General features: G+C 36.7%; 1 protein-coding gene across 5 annotated transcripts in view; it reads left to right on the top strand.

Annotated features, from left to right (window-relative positions):
- Nucleotides 1–19,379, top strand: part of Ark2n (arkadia (RNF111) N-terminal like PKA signaling regulator 2N) — an 87,451-nt gene that overhangs the window by 41,824 nt on the left and 26,248 nt on the right. The gene's annotated exons all lie outside the window — the stretch shown is intronic.

Genomic DNA, 19,379 nt, shown 5'->3' with positions numbered 1-19,379 from the left:
GCTTTTGATATGTCTTTTTCTCAACATAGGATATATTTTAGGGTTAATAAACAGACCTGTCTGTGTTTAAAATGAAAATGTAATCCCTGGTGTTGTTGTCTAATATGCCTTATTGTTTTAGAACAGTTTTGGATTCATAGAAAAATTGAGCAAATTTTTCATATACCTTTGTCTCTATATACAGCCTCTGACTATCAGCATCCTGCACTCAAGTGTACATTTTTTTTTACAATGATAAACCTATAATGATAGGTCATTATCACCCTAGAGTAGTCATTTATTGTTATGGTTTGTTGTTATCCTAACTCCTGTAGGGTTTGAAAATGTGTAATTGTATCCTATTTTAAGGCCACATTAATACCTTGCTTTTCAGTGTTTACTGTGATATGTGGTTGCATTTTGTCTGACTGCTCTCAACATAAATTTTCTCATACTATTTTCTGAATTCACTTTTTTTGTATGCTGGTGTTGAAGCTTGAACTTGGCTCCTGGGCACTGAACCTGAGCTCTTTTGCTCAAGCCTGGTTCTCTACCACTTAAGCCACAGATCCACTTCCAGCTTTTTGTGGTTAATTGGAGATAAGAGTCTTGGATTTTTCCTGCGCAGGCTGTCTTCAAACCACGATCCTCAGATCTCAGCCTCTTGAGTAGCTAGGATTACAAGTGTGAGCCACCAGCACCTGCTCTTGAATTCACCTTTTAAATGCCTAGTTTTGTATTCATTGAGAAATTAGTAATACCAGAATTTAAAGCAAATCAAAGTTACCATCTGATTTTTTTTGTCCTATACTTGTATTTACATAGCACATATAATGAGGCTTAAAGTTTGACTGTCTTTAAATTCTGTTTTGGCCTGGCATGGTAGTGTGTGTAATTTCAGCTTCTTGAGAGGCTGAACCAGGAAGGCCAGCTTGGGCTTCATAGCAAAGACCAAAACATAATATAGATATTCTATATAGTCTGATTTTTCCTTAAGGTAAACATACTACACCAGGGAAAAGGATGTCTCTCTTGAAGATCTCTACATATAATGAAATTGTCTTAAAAAAAAAAAATGAACAGGAAAGAGTAGCCTGAAAAAAGGGAATAAGGTAAAATTAAAGTGAAATGGGTCTTTGTTCATGAGATTTTTTTTATTTAATAGGTAGAATTGAGCCAAAATATGTACTTTTTAGGCATAGAAAAAATGTGTAGCATGATTCTTAGTAACTGCAGCTTTCTTTTATTTGTGGGATACTGTGTTTGAACTCTAGGCTTCATGTTTGCTAGGCAGTTGGGTGCTCAATCCCAGCTCAGTGTCTACAGCTATTCTTGATAATGAGACATTCTTTTGTATCTTCATAAACTGCCTTTATATAGTATAAAGTGAGCCATGAGGTACATACCCTAGAATAATTATGATAGAGCAATTCATAATACTGTTCTATAAGACTTTCTGACAAAGGTAGATGGTATCGGCCAAGATTGACTGATTATACAACCACTTATTCATCAAGTATTTTTGCAATTTGTATGCAATATTGGAGATGCAGTAGTGAATATCTCTTCTCTTGTAAAACTTAATCTTTCATGAGGAGACAAACAGTAGATGAATTTATCTTTGCTACCAGGTAGAAATATATGATAGGAATAATAATAAAGCAGCATGTAGGAGATAAAGGTGACTGAGATTGGGGTATAAAAGTTATTTTAGATGGTATAGTAAAGAGTGGTCTGAGGAGATAATATATTTAATAGGTCCCTGAGAATGCAGAGCATATTATTACTTTGTTAAAGGCCCAAACCAAAGATGATCTAGTACCATGATAAACAGTACATGTATACAGGATCAGATCCTAAACTGGAGTCCTTTGAAAATACTCTTGTACTGGATATTATAATAGCTGTCTGCATATTCACATTTGGAATTATCCTGTATTATGTGTGAACAATTTTCGTGACTGCAAAGACAGCTTAAAGCCATTAATGTTTTTTTCCACAGGGAAAATATATAATGTGTAGCATATCCCACATTTTACCACAGAATCATTTTTTAATGACATAGCATATAGGGCACTGAGGTTTATACAGACTGGGGTTTGTATAAAGCTGACCCAGAGATATACTTAGATTCTATACATCTTTTATATTGTTTTTCATAGTATATATATATATTTTTAACATGGAGCTATTTTGGGGAGAGGAGGTTGTATTGAGGTTTCAGTTTAGTGTTTTGTTCTGTTGCTTTGCTCTATGCTCAAAGCAGGCACTCTACCACTTGAACTACAGCTCCATTTACTGTTTTGTTTTTATTTTTTATTTATTTTTAATTTTTTGCTAGATAATTGGAGATAAGAGTCTCTTGGATTTGTTTGCCCAGACTAGTGTTAAACTAGGATCCTCAGATCTCAGTCTCCTGAGTAGCTAGATTACAGGTATGAGCCACTAGTGCCCAGCTCCACTGGTTGTTTTTGAGATAGGGTTTTACTTCCTGCCTCGAGCTACTGAATCACTGTACTTTTTTTTTTTTTTTAACTTCCGGACAACAATAGGTGTGTATTTCTAGTCTCTTCTGTTGAGATGGAGTCTAGTAGACTTTTCTGCCTGAGCTGACTTGGAATCTCTATATTTCTAAACTTAAATCTCAAAGTATAAATTTAGAGCTTTTGATGAGAATCAGTCAGCTGAGAATTACTATGTAATGATTACTGATCAGTTGCTGAATTAATCTTTTAGAATTTTTAAATCAAAGCAGTTAAAATATTCAAGGTTCTCAAGGCTGTATATTAAAATATCTGAACTTTAAAACAAAGTATTTAAAGAATCCTGATGCCTTGAAATTACCCTAGGTTTTTGTTTTGTTTTGTGTCCCCTCCCTGGAAGGGTAGCCTTTGAACTCATGGCCTTTTGCTTTATAAACCATTGATTTTTCATTATTGTTAAGACTACTCCAGGTTCTATGTTCAGCAAAGGCTGAAACCAGTAAGGTAGAGGCAGATTCATTGAAGCTGTGAAAGGGTAATAATATAATATTAGTTGTTTAGTCTTTGAATAGCTTACTTTTGTTTGGTTGAAGAATTTAAATGTTGAATATCAATTCTGTACCTATCAGTCTTAGCAATGTTTTTGCCATTTTCCCGAGTATGCATGTTTTAATAAAAATACTTTTCTGAATTAATGATATTTATCAAATGGCCTCTGTCTTTTAAGCTGGCTTCAGTTGTGCTGGGGATTCTGAAGTACTGCCCAGAGAAATTTCAAGATTACTTGACAGGGCTGTTGAACTCTGTGTGATAAACTTTTTCTGAGATATAGAGAGAAGTCTGTGTATGAATGGGAAAACTTAACTCATCTTGACACTGGTGGAACCAGGGGATCTAAAATGTGATTAGTTAGCCAAAGAATTTCTCCTATTACCCAACCAGGTGCTTATGTGCCTGATTCCCAAGTACTGCCACAGCAACCCTTTGTTGATTCCTTTTTTTTTTTGTTGGTTGTGGGGCTTGAACTATGGGCCTGAGCACTCTCCCTCAGCTCTTCAGCTCAAGGTAAGTGCTCTACTACTTGAGCCACAGTGCCACTTCTGGTTTTCTGGTGGTTATTTGGAGATAAGAGTTTCATAGACTTTCCTACCCAGGCTGGCTTTGAACTGCAGTCCTCAGATCTCAGCCTCCTGAGTAGCTAGGATTACAGGCGTGATCTATCTGCTCCCAGTTTCCTTTGTTGATTCTTACATGACTTGTGGAAATGTTGCCAATGCATTAGAATTCCCAAGGACCTAACATTTTCAGTTACCATTGCTTCATTTTTTTCATGACAAAAATATAAGTAAAATTAAAAATGGAGAATTTAGGGGCTGGGAATGTGGCTTGGCCTAGCATGCATGAAGCCCTGGGTTTGATTCCTCAGCATCACATAAACAGAAAAAGCCAGAAGTGGTGCTGTGGCTCAAGTGGTAGAGCGCTAGCCTTGAGCACAGAGAGGCTCAAGTACAGTGCCTAGGCTCTTGAGTCCAAATTCCAGGACCTGCAAAAAAAAAAAAAAACAAAAAAAAAAACCGCAGGGCGCTGGTGGCTCACGCCTGTAATCCTAGCTACTCAGGAGGCTGAGATCTGAGGATCGCGGTTCAAAGCCAGCCCGGGCAAGAGAGACCGTGAGACTCCTATCTCCAATAAACCACCAGAAAACCAGAAGTGGCACTGTGGCTCAAGTGGTAGAGTGCTCGCCTTGAGCTGAAGAGCTGAGGGACAGTGCCCAGGCCCAGAGTTCAAGCCCCACGGCCAACAATTTAAAAAAAAAAAAAAAAAAAAAGAGAAAATTTAGTAAATCTAAATAGGCAACAAGTTAATCTCTTAGCATTTATTCTTCAAAAGTTTTGTTGACTCCCTTCTGATTTAAATCATGTAATTCCCCTATGAAGATCATGAGTAGATGTACTACATGAACATTTTAATATAATTTTCCATGTCATTTAGTGAACTAATTTATTTATTGTTATTTATAATATTAAATAGCATATATAGGCATATATAGGAATAATATATGATTTTCTTTCTTTCTTTTTTCTTTTTTTTGGGTCTGGTCATGAGGCCTGAACTCTGGGCCTGGGCGCTGTCCCTCAGCTCTTCGGTCAAGGTTAGCGCTCTACCACTTGAGCCACAGTGCCACTTCCGGCTTTTTTCTTTTTGCTTATATGGTGCTGAGGAATTGAACCCAGGGCCTCAGGTATGCAAGGCAAGCGCTCTACCACTGAGCCACCTTCCCAGCCCAGAATATATGATTTTCTTGAGGAAATATTTACTCTGTGCCAACTTTGGTGTAGGGGAAAGCTGATTAGGCTGCAGTTTGATTTCATTCACAAGAAAAATAGTATAATGGTTTCCCCTTTATTGGCAGTGGATATGTTTTAAGACCCCCCTCCCCCCCAGTGAATACCAGAAGATGCATATTAGACTATTCTTCTCTGTCTCTTGTCTGTTCCCTCTTTGCTTATCTCTGTCTCTCTTTGTCTCTCTTTCTTCTTTCTTTTCTTTTTGCCAGTACCAGGGGTTGAATTCAGGACCCTGATTGCTAGGCTTTTTTATTCCTCTGACACTGAACCACTTGACTCATGTTTCTTATCTGGTGTTTTGCTGGTTTGTTTGGAATATGGAGTTTTGCCATCTTTTTGCCTGGTGTGACTTCAAATTGAAACCCTCTGGCTCTCAGTCTCTTGAGTAGCTAGGATTACAAGTGCAAGCCACCGACACATAGCTTTAGACTTTCTTTTTCTGTACATAGATCCTTATTCTAAAGTTTATTTTATAAATTGGGTACAGTAAGAGATTAACAACAATAAAACAGAAGAATTACACTCTAATAGAAGGTATATGAGTGAGTTCTCTCAAAATACCTTATTGTGTTGTATTCACCCTTCTGTGATGATATGAAATACTACAGTGCCTCCATGATGAGATAAAGGGAGGTAAATGATGTAGGCATTGCCACAGAGTTGGGCTATTATGTAAGGATTATTTGAACAAAACCTCTGTGATACTGAAACTCAATCTGATGAACCAGAGGTTCTAGGTGTCGGGTAGCATATATATAATGTGGATACATTGGACAAAGGAAATGATTTACAAGGGAACTAGATGGTGGGAGATTTCATCACACTACTGGGTTTTTTTGTTTGTTTGTTTGTTTGTTTTTGTTTTTGGTTGGTCGTGGGGTTTGAGCTCTGGGCTTGGGCACTGTCCCTGTGCTCTTTAGCTTAAGGCAAGTGGTCTACCACTTGAGCCACAGAGTCACTTCTGGTTTTCTGGTGGTTAATTGGAGATAAGAGTCTCACGGACTTTCTTGCCTGGGCTGGCTTTGAACTGTGATCCTCAGATCTCAACCTCCTGAGTAGCTAGGATTACAGGTGTGAGCCACCGGTGCCCAACTTTTTTTTTTTTAATTAAGTTTTGTGTCTAAATATTTGGAATTTGCAATTAAACCATAATAGTCAGTTGAACTTTCCTCTTTTCTAAGAAGTTTCAAATGGAAAAGTAGTTGTGATTTTTTTTTTCTGTCAACACTTGATTTATAACAATTGGGAGTTAATTTTGGGGGAAGACTTGTTAATGTTTTCAATCTTGTTAAAAAATATGTTTTGGTAACTTGTCTGGGCATAGTGTGTTATGTGCCTGTAATCCTAACACTTAAAGAGGCTGAGACGGGCCCATGAGTTCCAGGTCATCCTGGGCTACGTAGTGATACCTGGTTCCAAAAATTGAAACAAAATAAAGCCAGCCAATTACACAAATGTGTATTTTTGTATATATGTGTGTGTATATTTATACATATTTATATGCCTATCTATACATACACAAATGTACTTTGATGAATCAGACTGATGGCCTCTCTTACTACATAATGATTGTCAAGTTTTTTGAACTGTATATTTAACCAGTAGAGATGTGTTTGAACCCCAAGAATTTTTACCATAAAATATATAGGAATGTTTTATGTGTATGTAGGTACACGCATGTGCATATATTTGTGTATATGTGTACATATACGCATAAAAATGCATACATACATGGCTTTATATCAGAAAAATAGGAAGAGTTGTGGATGACTGAATGAATTTTTGTGTGTGTATGTGCTGGTACTAGCGCTTGAATTCAGGGCTTGGTTGCTGCTCCTTCTGTTCAAAGCAGGTGCTCTACCACTTGAGCCACACCTTCTCTTAAGGTGTTTTCATGGTTAATGGGACAGAATAGTGTCATGGACTTTCCTGCCCATGCTGGCTTCACACTACAATCCTCAGATCTCAGCCTCCTGAGTTAGCTAGGATTACAGGTGTTTGACTAAATTTTTACAAACCTATGATCTTTAAAGTGTTTTCAGTGGAAGTTTATTCTTTTTACCTTTATCATGGGATCACAGAGTTTACTAGAAGTAGACTTTTAGACAGAAATTCTTAATTCCAGTATGTTAATGAGTTTTAAATGCATGCATAAAGTTTCACATACTTAATAGTATTCTTTTTTGTGTTATGATTAAAAATTTAGTACACTAAACATATCCTGAAAAAAAAAACTTAGGGCTTCTTGCTTGTTTGGCTTGCTTGCTCAATTGCCACTCCACCACGGGAGCCATTCCTTTAGTCTGGCTGGTTATTTTGGAGGAAAAAAATCCTGTAGACTTTTCTGCTGGAACTGGCTTAGAACTGTAGTTCTCATGGAGAGACAAAGAAAAGAAAGGAGAGGGGATTAGAATGGGGAGAGGGGAAAGGAAGGAACAGGAAACTAAGGGGTTTTCATTTCCTTTTATTCTTTAAAATATTTTTAGGGGCTTCGAAGGTGGCTCAGTGATAGAGCGCTTGCCTTGCATGCATGAGGCCCTGGGTTTGATTCCTCAGCACCACATAAGCAGAAAAAGCCCAAAGTGGCGTTGTAGCTCAAGTAGTAGAGTGCTAATCTTGAGCTAAAGAGCTGAGGAACAGCAACCAGGTCCAGAGTTCAGGCCCTACCTCCCCCTCTCCCCCTCCCCCCCTCAAAAAAAAGTATTATAAATAATAAAGGTGATATACAGAGGTGATACAGTTATGTAAGTCAGGTTAAGAGTACATTTCCTTTTGGACAATGTCACCCTTTCCCTTGCTTTCTCCCAACATTTTTATTTTCTCAGTGCCTTGAAGCTAATGTGTTACTGTTTCAATGATTTCAGGATCATTGTTTTGAAAATAGATTCTGCTTTAAAATGAGAACATCTTTCTTAGACAATTTAAATTTTTCTCCTTCAAAATAATGTGCTTATGTACAGTGGGTTATTGAATTATTCTCTACTGACATGCTTATATTCCTGAGATTACAAGTACTAATACTAGTAAGTGAAAATTACTTCAGGATCATATGATGATATTTTTATATAGTTTTTAAGTGCCTGTTTCCTTTGAACTACCATTATTGTCCAAGAATTTTAGGAAGGATATACTGTACCCTGTTTCAATTTATTTGTTGTCTGTAAAAGGCTGATACTGGCTGGAAACATTTTCAGCCTACAACACTAATCTAGATATGGCTTCAATATTTAAGTATTAAATCTTTTTTGTTGTTGTTTATTTTGTCAGTTGTGGGGCTTGAATTCAGGATCTGGGTGTTGTCTCTGAGCCTCTTTGTGCTCAAGGCTAGTGTTCTACTACTTGAGCCACAGTGCCACTTCTGGTTTTTGAGTGGTTTATTGGAGATAAGACTCTCAAGGGGGGTAGTGCTAGGGATGTGGCTTAGTGGTAGAGTGCTTGCCTAGCATGCATGAAACCCTGGGTTCAATTTCTCCAATACCACACAAATAGAAAAAGCTGGAAGTGGTGCTATGACTCAAGTGGTAGAGGGCTAGCCTTGAGCAAAGAAGCTCAGGGACAGTGCCGAGGCTAAGTCTAAGGCCCAGGATTGGCAAAAACAAAAACAAAAAAGACTCACAGGGACTTTTCTGCCCAGGCTGGCTTTGAACCATGATCCTTAGATCTCAGCCTTCTGAGTAGCTAGGATTACAGGAATGAGTCACCGGCACTTGGCTAGAGTTAAATCTTTTTTTATTTTTGGGTTGGTCGTGGGGCCTGAACTCTGGGCCTGGGCGCTGTCCCTCAGCTCTTCAGTTCAAGGCTAGCTAGCGCTCTACCACTTGAGCCACAGCGCCACTTCCAGCTTTTTTCTTTTTGCTTATGTGGTGCTGAGGAATCGAACCCAGGGCCTCAGGCATGCAAGGCAAGCGCTCTACCACTGAGCCACCTTCCCAGCCCCTAGAGTTAAAATCTTTTATGTAGACTATTTCATCTCCCTGAATAAGAGCATATAGAATTTTTGTTTATCATAATTTTTATTTTTGGCTTTTTTCATGGTAGTGAAAATTAAAAGGACTAAGCTACAGATTTTTAAAAAGTAATTTCATTTAAAAATTACTGAGTATTGTTAACAAAAAAAAATAAACTTGGATATATTTTCAGTAATCAGTCTGCAGCCTGTTTTCTGCCCACTTTGTGCCAGTTTAGTGTTCTAGGACATTAAATACTTAATCATCTTAAGAGATTTTGTTTTTTTTCCTCTGGTTGTGGGGCTTGGACTCTGTCCCTTGGACATTGAGCTACAGCAGTTTTCTAGTGTTTTATTGGAGATAGGAATCTCATGGACTTTTCTACCTGGGTTGGCTTTGAACTTCAATCCTCAGATCTCTGCCTCCTGAGTATCTAGGATTATAGGCGGGAGCCACTGACACTGCCCTTCATCTTAAGAGAATTTAACCAGCAGATTAGAATGATCTGGTTGAGTCACTTAATAGATAATAATGACTCTTTATCAATGTGTATTTTATGTGTATAATTGAAATGAAATAATTAAAACCTTAAACTTTTAATTTAGAAAACAAATAGTGAAGTTAAAATCAATATTTGATTTTTTCTAGTTTAGAAGCTCATCTGGATTCTTGTGGTTGTTTTCAAGTCACAGTTGTGTCTAATCTCAGGGATGTGTATATTTGGACATGCATACCCATCATTAGAATTCTGAAGTAATTCTGATTTTCATTAATGTAATTTGTGTCAAGTGGTTGAAGGCAGATAACTATGCCATATGCTCCTATAATTTCTAATTATATTAGAATTATATTAAATTATTAAATTATATTAAATTCAGGCTATTGATACTCATTCATTTTCTAAAGTTAGAGATAAAGATACCCACATATATCTGTGCATTGGTGGCTCACACCTGTAATCTGGCTACTTAGGAGGCTGAGATCTGAGGATCGTGATTTGAAGCCAGATGGGGCAGAAAAGTCCTGACACTATTATCTTTAATTAATCACAGAAAAAGCCAGAAGTGGATCTGTGGCTCACGTTTGTAGAGCACAAGGAGCTCAGAATGCCCAGAGTTCAAGCTCTAGAACGCCCCCCCCCCAAAAAAAATCAATTATGATGAATCTGTTTTTTTTCCTTCTTTTCCTTTTCTTTTCTTTTTTTTTCTTTTTTTTTTGTCAGTCATGGGGCTTGAACTCTGGGCCTGGGTGCTATCCTTCAGCTCTTTGGCTCAAGACTAGCACTTACCAGAGCCACAACACCACTTCCTGCTTTTTTTGTTTATGTGGTGCTGAGGAATGAACCCAGGGCCTCATGCATGCAAGGCAAGCACTCTACCACTGAGCCACCTTCCCAGTCCCAGTAAACACATTTCTTAAAAAATTAAATAGTGTGCACTTAAAAATTTTAACTAGCAGACTGAATCAAAGAATAGGTGAGAGCTAATTTATTTTGCTTTATTTTTTATTACATAACATAGATTAAACAGCAAAGGTTTGTGGGTATAAATATCTTTGATTTACACATAATTTATTCCATTAGAGCTGTATGCAAAATCTAAGTCCAGGGCTGGGAAGGTGGCTCAGTGGTAGAGTGCTTTCCTTGCATGCATGAGGCCCTGGGTTCGATTCCTTAGCACTACATAAACAGAAAAGCTGGAAGTGGTGCTGTGGCTCAAGTGGTAGAGTGCTAGCCTTGAGCTGAAGAGGTGAGGGACAGCACCCAGGCTCAGAGCAGGCTCCATGGCCAAAAAAAAAAAAAAAATCTAAGGCTACTTGTTAATGAAAAAATAACATGTGAAGTCTTTTCTTGAACATAAGACCCTAAATTAATATTACTTATAATTTATACCTTTTTTTAATACATTTTTTGTGTAAAGGGGTTTTTATTGTGACATTTCAACACATATTAAATGTGTTCCAGTCAATCTAACCCCCTCTTTCACATTCCCTTACTGTTCTTGAAACAATATGAGTTAGTACCAAACGTGTTTTATTACTCTGTTTTCATACTAATTACTTTGGCCATGTTGATCATCTTTTTTATTTATTTTTATTTTTATTTATTTTTTTGCAGGGGGGGGGGTCTGGTCGTACATAGAGCCTGAACTCTGGGCCTGGGCGCTGTCCTTCAGATCTTCAGCTCAAGGCTAGCGCTCTACCACTTGAGCCACAGTGCCACTTCTGGCTTTTTTTCTTTTTGCTTATGTGGTGCTGAGGAATCGAACCCAGGGCCTCATGCATACAAGGCAAGCACTCTACCACTGAGCCACCTTCTCAGCCCCATCTTTTTTATTTTTAATATACTCTTTACTTTGATGGTAGCATTAAATTTATGGTACAGGTGGCAAATAGACTTTTTAGGATTACCATATGGGCAAGTTACCTTAACAGGTGACCTCCTAAAATAGTTGTAATTTTACTTGCTTAATTTGCTTTTTTTAGTTTTCTTTTAAAAATTATCTAAATAGTACAATGAGGGCATGGCAAAAAATTTTGGGGTGTGCTGCATGTCAGAAAATACAGTATCAGAGCAATTGCAACAACTTTACTACACTTACACATTTATTATGTAAGTTTAGTTTAAATTAATTTGTTGTTAAATTTATCACTTGTTCTGTAAAAATTTTTCTCAATGAAAAATTCATTCAAAATCTTCCCCAAAGCATTTGCATATTGCCTTTAATCATAACATAGATGAAAAACTTGTCCTATTAGTTTGTCTATAAGTTATCTAAACTTACAAATTACGAATTACGTGAAAAACTTCAGTTTCTGTACTTCTATGAATTTTTTCTTATGTTTTTATTCTCTTTCAAGTTGAGGGACATTAGTGGGAATTTGTACCAAACTAGTAGTGTACTAGTATTGAGTAAATATTTTCAATATTGTGTTAAATTGTCATAGTGCAAAGTAGGTGTCATTAAAAAGTGAAGGATTATTTATTACAAAGTATATTCCTTAGTAATTAAGTCTTCTTATCAATAATGTTTTTAGGATTTGGAAAGAATGTTATTAAATTACTCTATTTAGTTTTCTTTTTATCTTTTACCCATCTTGTGCATCTGAAGTGTAACTTCAGATTAATAAAAAGTTTGAAAAATATTTTTTGTTACTCCCTTGAGGACAGTGTTATCTTAGTGATTTCAAACCAGTAGTTCAAATTAATTATTCCTGAGTAAAAAACCCTTTCTATGAAACAAATGGTACTAGTTTGTAGCTAGAATAACAAGTTTATATATATATATATATATATATATATATATATATTTTTTTTTTTTTTTTTTTTTTTTTTTTTTTTTTTTGGTTCAGTCGTGGGGCCTTAACTCTGGGCCTGGGCGCTGTCCCTCAGCTCTTCAGCTCAAGGCTAGCGCTCTACCACTTGAGCCACAGTGCCACTTCCAGCTTATTTCTTTTTGCTTATGTGGTGCTGAGGAATCGAACCTAGGGCCTCATGCATGCAAGGCAAGCGCTCTACCACTGAGCCACCTTCCCATCCCCTCAAGTAATATATTTTATGTGAGGTTTCTGGATCTTTCTATTTTATAGTTGCTATATTGAAAAAGTAAAATTAAACTATGTATGTAAAGGGGTCAAGAATCTTTTCCTTTATAAGCTCTACTAAGTTATCCTATTAAGGAAAATGGTAAAATGTAGGTTTTGAGTAATCAAGGGGTTGAAATGGTTGAAACTTTAGCAAGCTATGTAAACTTCTCTGTCTTTACTAGTCTAGTACATGATTTTTGCATTCTTCCTTTATGTAGTACAGTTATTTAAGTTTTGTTCTGTATATATCAAAGTTCTCAAAGCAATCAGTCATAATGATCTCTTCAAATGTCTATCTCTCTATTTCTAAGTTCTCTTAAAATATCCAGGTAAATCACCTAAGTCATCTGCGTATATGTGTGTGCATGCATGCTCAAGTGTTCACATGTGCGCATGCTGTTTCTGGGGAATTGAACTTGGGGTTGAACTTAGCCTGGGTGCTATTCCTGAGCTTTTTTGCACAAGGCTAGTGTTCTACCACTTGAACCACAGCCCCACTTCCAGCTTTTTTTTTCCTGTGGTTAATTGGTGATAAGAGTCTCATGGACTTTTCTGCCTGGGCTAGCTTTGAACTACAATCCTCAGATCTCAGCCTTCTGAATAACTAGAATTACAGGCATGAGCACTAGCCCCTGGCTCTAAGTTATCTTTTGAATAAACTCACTTGATTTGTAACTGTCCTATTTCTAGTTGGTGATGAAGTGTTAAATTGTCATTTTCTTTTGGTCAATATTTTAACTACTCTGAAAGTCTTGAGTCTATTCCTTCAAAATGCTAGCCAAACTCTTCATCACTCATAAATACCTTTTCAGTAATTTATCAGTGTGACTGAAGGATAAATATAATTCTTAGAACTTTATTTTGATAGTGGAAATTTGATAAAGGTTGAACATTAATAGAATATAATGGAAAAGAGCTCAATTTTACTTTTTTGTGTAACAAATGGTTTAACTGCTAAACATAAAATTTCTTTGTATATTGTTGTATTTCATTTCTAGTTATCTCTTTATCTTCTTATATATTTCTTATATATTTTTCTTTTTACACACATCCTCCCTTTTTAAGTTCCTTGACTAGGAATTTTATTTTTATTTTTTGGTCCGTTGTGGGGCTTGAACTCTGGGCTTGGGCGCTGTCCCAGCACTCTTCAGCTCAAGGTGAACACTCTACCACTTGAGCCACAGCGCCGCTTCCGGTTTTCTAGTGGTTCATTGGAGATAAGAATCTCACGGACTTTCTTGCCCAGGCTGGCTTTGAACCGAGATCCTCAGATCTCAGCCTCCTGAGTAGCTAGGATTACTGGCGTGAGCCACTAGTGCCTGGCTTTGACTAGGAATTTAAGAACCCTTCTTCAGATCAAAAGTTTTCAAATCTCAGTATCTTGAGACTGATTATGATGTGTTTCCCTTTCACATTTTTCTTTTTTCCTTCTTCTTAAAAGCTTTTATTATTATAAAAGTGATATACACAGGGGTTACAGTTATATAAGTCAGGTAATGAGTACATTTCTTTTAGGTCAATATCACCCTTTCTCTTGCTCTCTCCCAGTTTTTCACTCCTGTCCCCACCCACGAGTGCTATAGTTCATTTTCAATATAGTGTCTAGTGAGAACCACTGCTGTGTTTGTTTTTCTTTTTCTTTTTGAGATGGTAGTTTAGACTATTTAACACAGACTGGCCTTATACTTGTAGTACTCCTGCTTTAGCCTCCTAGGTGCTGGAAATGCAGATGTGTGGCACCACAACCAGCATTCCTTTTTCTTGATGTTGTAGGTAGTGGCATTGGGCTAAGGAACATGATCCTCTGGTGTCCTTCAGCAGCAACCAGGAAGATTTTTTCTATTTAGGGTATTAAAAAGACCTGGTATAGCAGAGAAGAATGAGGTAATTCTCTTTGGAATTTGTTGTGATACTATAATCATAGAAAATAAAACTATGTAGCAGTGCATGATTCTACCTTTTCTTGAGTCTTAGAGTGTTAGAGAAGGATAGAGGAGCATAAAAGAATTTTGTTCCTAAGTGTCTCCAGGGTACAAGAGGACCTCCAGTTCTAGATTTTTTTTTTCCACTAGACTATAATGAGAGACTAACAACACTTGTGTTAAGTGGAAATGCTGTGTAAGCAAGGATGATACTAAATATGGGCTAATCCAAAATGGTATCTATTTAGTTTTGACAAACATTTATATGAATACATGAAAGCTAACATTTCACTTCAAACAAAAATACAAAATCTGTGTTTGTGATGATCTCATATAACTTATTCTTAGCAAAGCATTTACTTAACAAGTTGGGTTCATGTTTAAACAGAATGTGGCACCAAGTGAAGTTGTGATGTTTCATCTAAGATTTTTTTTTTGCTGGTCCTTGGGCTTGAACTTAGGGCCTGGGTGCCGACCCTGAGCTTTTGTGCTCAAGGCTAGTGTTCCAAAGAAAGCTCCAAGGAAAATCTCAGGACTTTCCTGCCCTAGCTGGCTTCAAACCTTGATCCCTAGATCTCAGCTTCCTGAGTAGCTAGGATTACAGGTGTGAGCACCATACCCACCTTATCAAGGCTTCCTGAATGCAGAGTTTATGCAGCAGAGACGTATACATGAAAGAGGAAGCAAACATGGTGATCAAGTGGGACAGTGCTGCTTATAAGTGGGGCAATGGGCCAGTATTGGAACAGTGTTGTGTTCTATTATGCCTTCTTTATCCCAGACATAATTTATGAAGAAATGGGGAGTGAAATAATGGATCAGAGTCATAACAGCTAAGTGGGTAGGCAGGGCTTTAAGCTGTGTGTCTGCTGCCAAAAATCTGTACTTCTAAGCTTCTCATCTCCAATATTTTCCTCTTTCCTTTGACAGTGAGAACAACTGTAATGTATGGTTCCACCTAATTTGGGAGTCAAGTTTCTGGTCTGTTTAGTAGACAAAAGTTGGATGTGGTTGAACATGCTTTTAACCCCAGCTTCCTGGGAGGTTGAGACAGAATAATCACAGATTTGTGGCCAGCCTGGGCAATTTAGCAAAACATTGTTTCATAGTAAAGTTTCTGGGGCTATAGTTCAATAGTGGAATGTTTACCTGGCATTTGCAGCATCCTAGGTTTAAACCCCAGTACTATCAAGGTGGGGATGTGGTAAATTGTGTAACTACTTTGTATACTTTTAAAATGTTGTGCTTCTCTTAGTCTAATTTGAAAGATAAATTTGTCATGGATAAGCACAACAGAGGAAAAGTTAGGTTTGGTAAATTGCTTTGTTTTTGTGACTCAGATTTTTTTTTCTGTAGAATATATTTGATTTTTTTTTTTTTTTTGGCTCTGGCCGTGGGGCCTGAACTCTGGGCTTGGGCGCTGTCCCTTAGCTGTTCAGCTCAAGGCTAGTGCTCTACCACTTGAGACACAGCATCATTTCTGGCTTTTTTCTTTTTGCTTATGTGGTGCTGAGGAATCGAACCCAGGGCCTCATGAATGCAAGGCAAGCGCTCTACCACTGAGCCACCTTCCCAGCTCCAGAATATATTTGAAAAGGAAACATTAAGCATTGAAAATTTGAAGGTCCTAAAACAGACTGTTGAAAATCATAAAAGAATAAACTCCCTTGTGTTTAGGAACATGTGACAACACAGACAATTGTATTTTGGTATTTAAAAAGTTAAAACCTTTTATGGGTTAGGAAATAATGAGAAGTTATAAACCTAACATAAAACATATAAGTAGATTTTTGTTGTTGTTGTGGTGGTGGTGGTGTTTTGTCAGTCGAGGGCTTGAACTCTGGGCCTGGGCGCTGTCCCTCAGCTCTTCAGCTCAAAGTGAGCGCTCTACCACTTTAGCCACAATGCCACTTCCAGTTTTCTGGTGGTTAATTGGAGATAAGAGTCTCACAAACTTTCCTGCCCAGACTGGCTTTGAACTATGATCCTCAGATCTCAGCCTCCTGAGTAGCTAGGATTACAGGTATGAGCCACCGGCTCCTGGTGAGTTGATTTTTGGGGCGGGCGGTTGTGGGGCCTGAACTCTGGGCCTGGGCACTGTCCCTCAGCTCTTCAGCTCAAGGCTAGCCCTCTACCACTTGAGCTACAGCACCACCTCCGGCTTTTTTCTTTTTTGGTTATGTGGTGCTGAGGAATCGAACCCAGGGCCTCAGGCATGCAAGGCAAGCGTTCTACCACTGAGCCACCTTCCCAGCCCCATGTTGATTTTTTAAAATAAAAAGTAGTTGTTGGATTTTTTGACTTTATAACAACAAAATTTTCTAAAGATTTTAATCAGCCAGGCTTGGTGGCATACATTGGTAATTCTAGCCCTTGGTGGCAGAGTCAGGAAAGAAACCTTGCCCCCAAAAGGTATCAGTTAGGAGGAGAAACAGTACGTGGATTAGCCACAAATGGAATAGATATTAAATGACTGTGTTAAAAATTACCTTTTTAGAGAGATGCTTATTGTAGAAAAATTAACAAATTCATTATTAGAAATTTTATATCTTGAAGCTATGACAGCCACCATAGTTAGCATTTCTTCATAAATTATGTCCGGGAGACTACTGGTAGTAGAATATGCTTATGTTAACAATTACCTCTTTAAATTGTAATATTTATATAATTTTTATGAAGTGGCTATTTTGATGAAAATCAAAAAATCTTTTAGTAGCAATTCAGTTGTTCTAACAGCATAGAGGAATAATCAAATGTAGAGCAAGGATAGTATACCTATGTTTATCTTATAATGAACTGACAGTGTAAATAGGTAATTTCTCCCATTTTCTTAGCTAGTCTTTGGTGGTGTAGTTTCTTTCTTTTTTTTTTTTTTTAAAGAGTTACTTTTCAAATGCTGCGGGAGGGGGGGGGAGCACTATAAAATCATACTTGTGTTTCAATTCTGTTTAGCAAGAGTCAATTTTTAAAAAGAATGCAACAAACTGTCACCATCAGTTAGTTAATATTCATTTACTTATTCAGAGTACTAGCCCTAGTGCCAACTGCTTTCAACTTATTTAATCTTGGTTTGCTAATGATAGGTGTAAGATGATCTTGGAATACGGGATTCCTAACTGTCTCTCATCGAAAGAGGGAGTTGGAAAGGCTTCATTTCCTTCTTTTATTAAAGATTATATATTACTGACTTGTCCTTGTTTGAGTATATTGGAAATGGAAAAATGACAATGATCATAATTTATTTTAACTGTTAAGTATTATAATTAAAATATGAACATTTTGCTGTCTTTATGATGAATACTAAATTTAAGCTAAGTTATAAGGTGTGCTGTTTGGAAATATGGAAGATACAAGAATGAAGCCAGATAACAAGTTTATACTTGTATTTTCTACTGATGAAGACTTTCAGACAAGTTATTTCCATGGGTAGGTGATGTCACTCTGCATGTATATATATACACTTATACTTACTTGCATGATTATACATGTAGGAGTGGTACAATTTTGACTTGACTGTTGACCTGTGTCCTTAGTTTGGGGGTGGAGGTGGGGAATATGAGGCAAGAGGCTCTGAATGGTATCAGTGATATGTAGTTTAAAATAAATTGCTAATTTGGTAGAAACTCCTCGGGGTGAAGGGGGGGGACCAATATAAAGCTGTTTTAAAAGTAGAACATATGGTCAAATAGTCAATATTGTACTTGGCCCTCATATTTTCTGCACCCAAATATTTGGACATCACACAATTCCATAATAATCATTTTTAAACTCTGACGAAGATTCCATAGAACAATGTAAGTTTCTTCTTTAGAAGAGAAAAACCTCAAAAAATGAGCTCTTTTTTTTTCTCTCCCCATTTGTTGGTAAAATCTATTACCAACTGAAACTAAGGCCATATTGTTAAATTTTGGTGAATTTGATTTATCCTTTAAGGGAAATTGGAAATAATTTTTGAGAAGTCAAAATTGTTATGATCGTCAGAATTTCATATTGTGACATGTCTGTTCTTTATACAGTTGCACCTAACAGTTCATTTGCTCTTGTGTTTGATCATTTTTCATTTAAAATACGTTGTTACATAAATCTATGGTCTACTAGCTAGTTTTAGGTGATTCATCACAGTTGTGTTCCATGATTTTGTTCCTTGACATATACACAATGGATATCTGTGTTAAAATAGTAACATTGTGTTGTATTTCTTTATCCATTGACATGTGTATTTCTGTGTAGTCAAGACTTTCATAAAATAATTGTATTTAGAATTCATTTGTTGAGTTCATAGTTAAAAATCTTTATGGAAACAAATGGTTTGCTTACACTTCATGTGTAGTTGTTGAAAGGGAAACAATTCCTTTAGCATTCTAATGTGGGAGTAATAGAGGGATTTCTTGAGTAAAAAATTTGATTTTTGCTTTTGCTATCATGTTAAGAAAAGGGAAGCTGTGTCATTTTAAAGCATGTATCTATTCTTCCAGCATGAAATATTGAGTTTTTTTTTTAAAGCACGAATTGCTACCATATAATTACTTTGGAATTTAACTTACCCTTTTCAGCTAGTTAGGATGATTTGGAGTGAGTGAGAGAGACCTATTATTTTTCCAGTAAGAACTATAATACCTTCCTTTAAAATCACTTATAAAATTGTGTATTATTTACTTGAAGTGTGAGCTGATTGTCTTTCTCAGGGAAAAGAAAATATAAGTATCCCTCACAAGACATCCACAGCAAAATTTTGAAAATGAATTTTGTTGCATTTTCTTTTAGTAGGATGCTATAAGGTATATAACATCTCTGCTTTTATAAAAGGGCTTTACTAGAAGTAAGTTAGTTAAATCAAACTCTGGTGTTAACTTTTTTTTTAAGTAATACAAATATATTTGATATTTTTTCTAAATCTAGCTACTAAAAGAATTAGATTCATTGGATTTGGTAGTTAAGTGTCTTTCCTTTAGAGAGTCAGTTTTACTTTCTTTGTGATCATCCCCTTTTTCTTAATTTGTTGCTCTTTAGAAGTATGGCAGGAATTTGGTGTAACATTGTTCAGTATAGTCTTGTCTTCTGTTCTTCATAATGACACTCCTTTTCCTCCAAGAACATGTTCCTCATCTCTATAAG

The sequence above is a fragment of the Dipodomys merriami genome, unplaced genomic scaffold (genome assembly GCF_024711535.1).
Source record: "Dipodomys merriami isolate MVZ:Mamm:240054 unplaced genomic scaffold, mDipMer1.0.p SCAF_2, whole genome shotgun sequence".
NCBI classification, from domain to species: domain Eukaryota; kingdom Metazoa; phylum Chordata; class Mammalia; order Rodentia; family Heteromyidae; genus Dipodomys; species Dipodomys merriami.
The sequence above is the reverse complement of the archived record's forward strand: the minus strand, read 5'-3'. Positions and strand labels throughout refer to the sequence as shown.